Source organism: Corvus kubaryi, unplaced genomic scaffold (assembly GCF_017639235.1).
Source record: "Corvus kubaryi isolate FWS band 111438036 unplaced genomic scaffold, C.kubaryi_AGA036_p1.0 67, whole genome shotgun sequence".
NCBI lineage: Eukaryota > Metazoa > Chordata > Aves > Passeriformes > Corvidae > Corvus > Corvus kubaryi.
In genome coordinates, this window is record NW_024582055.1 from 5,580,519 (window position 1) to 5,588,330 (window position 7,812).

A 7,812-nucleotide genomic window follows, 5' to 3' on the forward strand; every position below is an offset into this window, starting at 1 on the left:
TCCTAACCCTGACCATGGGTGCAAAGGAAAGGAATTCATTTGGCTACACAACAGAACAGTTTTCCAAACCACACAGCGAGTGCTGCTATTTATTTTACTTCGTAAATGTAAACTTCTTATTTTAGGTTGTCTAGACCTTTGATTCATAGAAATGTAATTTTAAATTCACTTCACATTCACTGATATTAAGTCACTTTATTCAATTCAGAACTTCATGGAATATCTGAGTCCTCATCTGCTTAGTGAAACTCAACTTTCTATGAAGGCAACCAAGCAAAAACCTCTCTTATGCCATTCCCAGTTGCAGAAATAATACCTAAGGAAACACCCTCTGACAAAGTCTTCAGGAATAAAACATTTGCACTAGAGAGACAATATCATTTTAAAGGCAACCTTGAATGAGAACCTTTGACATCTGATAACCTTTTCAGTACCTGTGAATTACCTGCTGCTGGAAAACTCTCCGGTGGCTGAACACTGCTTTGGCAGATGAGTTCGTCTTTGCCTGTAATTAAGACCAAATCTACAAAATACCTGTCTATATTACCCTCAGAAAATACAAGTCTGGGAGCAAACTGGTGTTAGAATTAAAATTTACTGCTATTCATGTATGGGATTCCAAAACATAAGGCAAAACAGCACAAGTGTCAAGAAATCAGCCTACATTTCTATATTTCACTTCATTAAAACAAGGTATCTTTAAATCCCTTATCATGCTGCCTTGTTCTTTCTAAAACACTGCCTTATTGTCATTCACAGGCTTAATGTTCTTGTTGGTAGTCACAGATTTGGTCATATCTTACTCATCATCTCGGTAGAGATGTACATTAAAAAGGTACATTTCTATACTAAAGACTCTGCCTGGATACCCATAGAAAGCATGTGTTAATGTCCCCAGGGTCCCTTTTGTGAGAAAGCAGCACAAGCTTCACACTGACATGTGCTGGCAGGAAACAGACTGACACCCACATGTGCCCAGGTGTGAGTTCAGTGACCACAGAGCCCAGAGGGATTTCTGGAGGGGCAGGTTTTGACACTTGTAGACAGAGAGTTCCTGGCTGGTTGCAGGTTTCCTGTCACCAAGGAAAGGGGGCACCAATGTGCATGTGAAAGGAATGGTTAGCACCCTGGTAGGAACTGCAGTACTCATGTTGCTGCAGCTGTGGTGACCTATGGGTGTGAGTGAATCCAGGTTTGTAAAGGCAAGTTTTCATTTCTGCCCCTAAGAGGTAGTTGCTTGCTGGTGTGACAGCTCATAGAGTACACCAAAGGCATAATATACATATTATTTTCTCTCTGTGATGTATTCAGCTTGAAATTCAGTTATGGACAGGGGATTTCATTTTTCCCCACATGAATATGACTACTCTTAGAACGCAAGGAAGTCTATCTATTATACACTAGAAGAACAGTAAATTCCCCCAAACAAAGCACACTAGTTTAATCATGTGAAATGATTTCTAAATAAATCATAAACAAATCATGTCTACAATTTTCGCTGTCTAACAGTAAATGTGGTTGGTAGGTATATCAAATGTAGTTCTAAAAAAAGTGTGTAGATTGTGAAAATTCAGTTATCCATAGAATCATAGGGTGGTTTTGGTTGGAAGAAACTTTAAAGCTCATCTAGTTCCAACACCCCTGCCATGGGCAGGAAACCTTCCATCAGACCAGGTTGCTCAGAGCTGCATCCAACCTGGACTTGGAGCACCTCATGGATGGGGAGTCCACAACCTCTCTGAGCGACCTGTTTCAGTGCCTCACCACCCTTACAGTAAAGAATTTCTTCCTAAATCTAACCTAAACCGACCCTCCTTCAGCTTAAAGCCATCCCACCTTGTCCTATGCACTTGTGAAAAGTCCCTCTTCAGCTCTCTTGTACCTTTACATACTGGAAGGGGCTATAAGGTTTCCCTGGAGCCTTCCTTCTCCAAGCTGAACAACCAAAGTCTTTCAGCCTGTCTTCAAGGGGGAGGTGTTCCAGCCCTGTAATCAACTCAGTGCCACTTCTCTGGACTCATTCCAGAGGCAGTTTGGTTGGCAGTGCTAGCAGAGACTATCTGGGGAAACTGTCAGCACGTGGAGTTTATGTGCAGCTGCAGATCTCAGAACAGCGCTGCTGCTGCTGTGCCTGTGCCAGCATGGAAAGTGTGCCCTGCCAGCAGCACTGCTTCTGGCCACACTCAGCACTGATCCCTCTTCACATTGCCCTCTCCCACCACCTTCATGAGTATTAATTAAAAGTGATTCATAAAAAGCTTTCACCAGGCAGCAGCTGGTTTCTAGTCCACACAGCCCTCAGCGAGAGAGCCAAGGAGCTTGGCCATTTGACCTCATGTGCCTTTTCTGCAATTCACATCAAGTATGTCAGCACTGTCATAAATCTCACACCTCCTGTGACAGGCTTTCATGGCAGCCTCCACTAACTTTTGTCACCCTCTTAGTCACCCTTCCTCCTGGAGTCACCAGGCACTGCACTGACCTGCAGAAGCCAGAGCTGGCAGCCAAGCAGGAGGGGCTCAGGAGGAGGCTTGGGCCATTTCTCTGCTCCATTGCTCTCGCCTGGGTAGCAAAGCTTGGTTACTTCACAATCTTCCCTGCAATAATTTTGAAAAAACTATTTCCTGTTAAGAAAATGGAAATAAAGAGTACCATTTATTCAGTACTACACTTACATTTTTGTATTTAAATCCAGTGCAATTTGTTGTGAGCTTGGGAACTTCCATTACCCTCATGGACCAATCCCTCAAATGCACCCAATTCTGCCAGTCCACCAAACACTGCTGGGTCTCCAGAATGCTCCTGCAGCTGATGCACAGTTCAACTTCCACCAAAGCTGTTCTGTGGACTCCCTCTTTGGGGATCATTTGATATGATGTTCATATGAATATGAACTAGGTACATTTTCAGCCAGATTACAAAATACTCATTCTGCTCACCATGTGGAACTGGAAACAGACTTCACACCAGACCAGACTTTTGGCCTGATTTGATGAAGAGGGACAGGAATTTTGGTGTAGGTAGGGGGATCACTGTCCTTTAAAGCCCCAAGGAAGCCACTGCACCACCATGTCCAGGCATCAATCCTGCTTGCCAAGCCTTACAGAGGCTGCAGAAACAGTCACAGCCTTTGCCCAGGTGAAGGGAACTGCAAGCTCAGATCCAGTTTAAGGGGACTGATAACCAGCCCCAGCACCCAGCTGGGGTAGCCCTGGCTGCCTGTGGCACCAGGCACTACTCCTTCATCCAAAGGAATGCATGACAGGCATCGCTGTGCCCCAGGTCTGATGTTTTCTTTTCATCCCTTTTCTGTAATTTAACTAGAGATGATGTTACCAGTGTGCCTAATTGTACTCAACCTCACAAAGGTCTTGCCCCTGATGATATTGAGGCAAAAGCTTCTAACAGCTTTTGTGTCACATAAAAAAAGCACTGCCTCACACTGGCTTTAAGCATGTTGCATTTTGACTATACTTATTGTTATGTTTTATTATATATTTACTTTTATTTACTTAAATTTTCTATAGTCTGAAATATGCTTCAAATACTTCATGAAAGAAGCAAAAATAACCTTCTAATTTACCAACAAAGTCATCTTCCAGAATGAATCAGTAAAACCTCCAAGCCATTTTCAAGTAAAATGGTACCACATTGCCAGAATGACAAGCACAGAATTGCCTCACAGATGATAAACCAGAACTGAATTTGAGAAACCTCCTATAGACTTTCTACTGTGAATCATCCTTTTTTTAATTATTTTTAGCTGGGGGTTGAAGATAGGGTGATTCATCCCATTCTGAAATCGTTTTCTGTTTCAATACAATACAACTTTGTTTCCTGCAACATCTTTTGAGCAATATTGGAAGAGCAGAATAAGAATTAAATCACTCTCACCAGAAGAGAAAAACAAGTCTGGGCACAGAAGGAGGCATTTTCTGTCTAAGATTTAGGAAGGAGTGGAGCAGCAATGAGGCAGAGTTTTACAAAAAAGCCTCTCTCAAGGCAAACAAAATTAATCTGTTTTAAAAAATGCCAAGGTTTCTGAAGGCAGAGTGGAAATGGTCAGTATTAGGTGAAAAAGAGGAAATTGGGAGATATGGGCTTTACAAACAATGAGGCCCTGGAAGCTGTTGCTTCACCACCAGGGGAGTGCAGGGCTTGTGATGTGGACAGGCCATAGCAAGAAATAAGCAGGATAAGTCATGTTTGGGAGTGTATCCCTTGCCCAAAATGAGGATGTATGGGTCTGAGACTTCTAGCAAGGAAGCTGAAACAAACCCACAAGTTTTCTTGCTCAGCCAGCCAGAGTGACTGTGGGTAGCCACTAGCTGTGACTAATGCCACAGAGATTCTTACCAGCGCTGGCACCATGTAGGTCCTGCATCTTGCAGCAGGAGGTACGTGGCTGGCACTCAAGGCACTCACTCAGGTACCTCTCTCCTATAAATTTAGGAGGAAAATACTACCTGTGTATTTAATTCTCAGAGCCTTGGGTAAACTAATGTATTTGGTGAAGTCATCCCAGGAAAACTGTTTGCCAGCCTTTAGTGTAAAGGACTGTCTTTAGCTCCTGGCTGCCCTCACAGGCTGTTTTGCAGCATATAAACAACACCAACATTGGTGAGGAACAAGGCACTAATCAGGTCAAGTTTCAGTTTATTTGCTTCCCTCCTAGATAATGGTCTATCAAAATATAAACCACCCCACCCTAGTTTGAAAACACCAACATGCAGTGCTAAGGTGGGGTAACCCAAGGGCTTTCCCTGCCTAGTGGTTTTTACCAAAACATTATTCTTGATCTTTATTCAAGCAAGACCAGTTGGGCACAGAAACAATGTCTATTAGACCCACCTCGAAGAAAATCTTGACTGCTGCCCACAAAAAGCATCAAATATTTTTGCAGAAGACACAAAAAAGGTCATGCATACACATTTCAGAACCACTGAGAATGGTGAATGCAGCTACTGAAATGGTCCTACTGCTGTGCTTCCTGTGCATGGATACTCAAGCCTCTCTCCTGGCTTACCTGGAGGGGAGCAGATGGGACTGCACAAGGGTTTGGGTGACAGCTGGCCTGGTGTTCATCCCCATGAGGGAAGCTCTGCCATGCATCTTGAAGCTTTCAGGGGTGGGGGATTATGGGCAGCTTCCCTGTGTGCCAGCTCTTTTTATTTCTAAAAGGCAACTGAGCTTATCCTGCATTGCTGTACATCCTACAAAGCAGCAAAGAAACAAAAAGGAAGATATATATATTTTTTTAATTTTGATATAAAATATTTTAAATTTCCTTAGATTTCTAAAGCAAATTAAGTGTTTATACAAGGCTGCTTCTCATGGAAAGCAGTATCCAAAAGGAAACACACTCATTCCCTTGCGCAAGCTCAGTTAGAGAATGGCAACCTCCTGGTGACTTCTCTTGGCTCCTAACTAAATCCACCAAACCCTTCCCGAGCCCCTTCCCTCCCTAAATCTCAGCCTTGGCAAGGAAAGACTATGCATGAATTTTATCTTTTGTAAAAAGACTGCATGGGTTTTGAATTGAAAGCCCTCAAGGCATTTAATAATTTAGAAATAATATGACAGCGATTTAGAAATAATATGACAATTTGTCTTTTGAGTTACTTCCTACCGTATCCTCTTGATGAAATGAAGGCTGTACGCCTTCACAATTTTCCATTGAGACAGAATTCCACCAGTTTAATCAAAGTGAAACATTAGGTACTGTTATGGTCCTTGTACCTTCAGATTTCCTTACTGATAACCCACATACTATCCGTTAACCCATTGCATCATTCACAAGAATAAACAACCTGGGCTCTGCATACAGGAAGCTGAACAAAAAGGAAATAGAAAATATTAGTTTTCATGTATGTATTTTCACTTCTGCACAGTCCAGACTGACATATTTTCACAGATCAAGGTGGTCCTTCAGATGTACCTGTTAAGTTCCCTATGGAGACAAAATGCATATCCTATTTTTAAAGTCTGAACCTTTTTCATTTAAACCATTACCTCACCCCCACTAAAGGATGGAAATGATGGCCCATAAGGATAGCAAAAGTCAGACTTTCTTCCCATTCTCTGCTATCATACTGCAATATTGAGGGTTGGGTGCTTGTGTAATGCCAAAGATCAGCACGTGTTCAAACATGTACACAGTGGAAGGGACAATGGACAATATACCCATTTACCTGGGGCACAGACTACAAAACTCAGATTTTTTTACTTAATAAGGTAAGTAAGTCTTTCCTCAGTTTCAGTAAAAGGAGGGTGTTAATACCTCTGCTCTCCAGACGTGGAAGCCCTTCCAGACTCTTAGCTTAGCTCCCCACTTCAGGCACAGAACCACATACCCCTCTTGTTAGGTATGTGTAGATGGGAGAAGGACTCAGTGAACTCCTTCCCAGTGGAAGATGAAAATAATTATTGATGAGCAACAGGTTAGCAATGACAAATTGTAGACTTTGTTCCCACCAGAAAAGAATGAATGTGATTTAGTGTAAGCAGAGGATCCATAATCAAACCAGTTTTATCACTGTGAGTGTCCCAGTTCCAGCGAGGATGGAGTTCACTTCCTTCACAGCAGTGCCATTGAGGCTGTGGCTTGGATTTGTGACTACAATACAGTCACAAACTCACCAGTGCTTTCTCTGTGGCTGCACAATTCTTGCACAGCACCAAGGCTCTCTCCAGAAGACATTTTGTTGCACACTTAATTTTGGCCATAGTATTAAAGACTAATTTTTCAGTCTTTCCAATAAAACTTCAGTGGGTTTGTTATTTGGTCCCTAAGTTATTTCAGGGGCTGTTTATGAAATGTGTCACTTACTCTGCTGAAATTATTGCAATAAAAGAATATAACTGATGGGTTTGTTCTGAAATTCTTTTAAAGATTACCCATCAATAAATCAATAGAGGCAGAAGGTTATTGCTTGGGGCATTTTGGTGGATGTAGGAGAGTTCCTTGACATATAGTGGACAGCAGGCTAAACAGTGAGCCAATGAAGCTGCTGGGAAGGTGAGGAATAGAAGCGCTCTCCCCGGGGGTGTTTGGAGGCTGAGCACTGCTCTGTACCACATCCAGCCCCAAACTGTGCTGGGCAGGACCTGTCTTTCCAAGGCCCTCTGTGTGCATGCACTTATTTGACCTCAATCCCATGGAAATCATTAACTTTTCTCCTGAGAAAGCCCAAGACGATCTCACGCTCCCAAAAGTGAAGTTTCTCTGTGCAGCAGGTATTTTTTCCTCTGCTTTCCGTGCTGCCTCAAGAAATAAGCACTTGTGCTTTGAACACCTCCCCCTTTTCTGATAAAACAGTTTTCCTTAGCTTTAAGATACTTGTCACTCTCACATGATGCTAAATGGAAACACTGTCCTCTGCAAACAAACCCACAACATAGAGACAATGAAATATTGTCTCTCCACAGCACTGGACAGGAGATATTTTTTAAAGCTGCTCCTGCATTGTTTTTTCACTGTAGCTCTGGTGTAAGTCAGCTACAAAGAGGGAAGAGGTGGCAAAAAAGTGAAGCAGCTGAACTCACAGGTGTAGGGAGTTTTCATCTTCTGTCTCTCAGCAGGGTATCTACACTATTATTTTCTGGGGATAACTGTACTCAGAGCTGCTGACACTATTCACAAGTCCACTAGAGAGCAGCTATGCCTCACACTCAGCAAGGCTCTTTTTAAATTCATTTCTCTGACATTTATTGCACTTCACTCAAATGACTAATCAGCCCTGGAAAGCTTTCTCAGTACTAGACTGAGAGGCAATGGAGGTGTGGACTCAGCTGCTCTGATTCATACCTGAG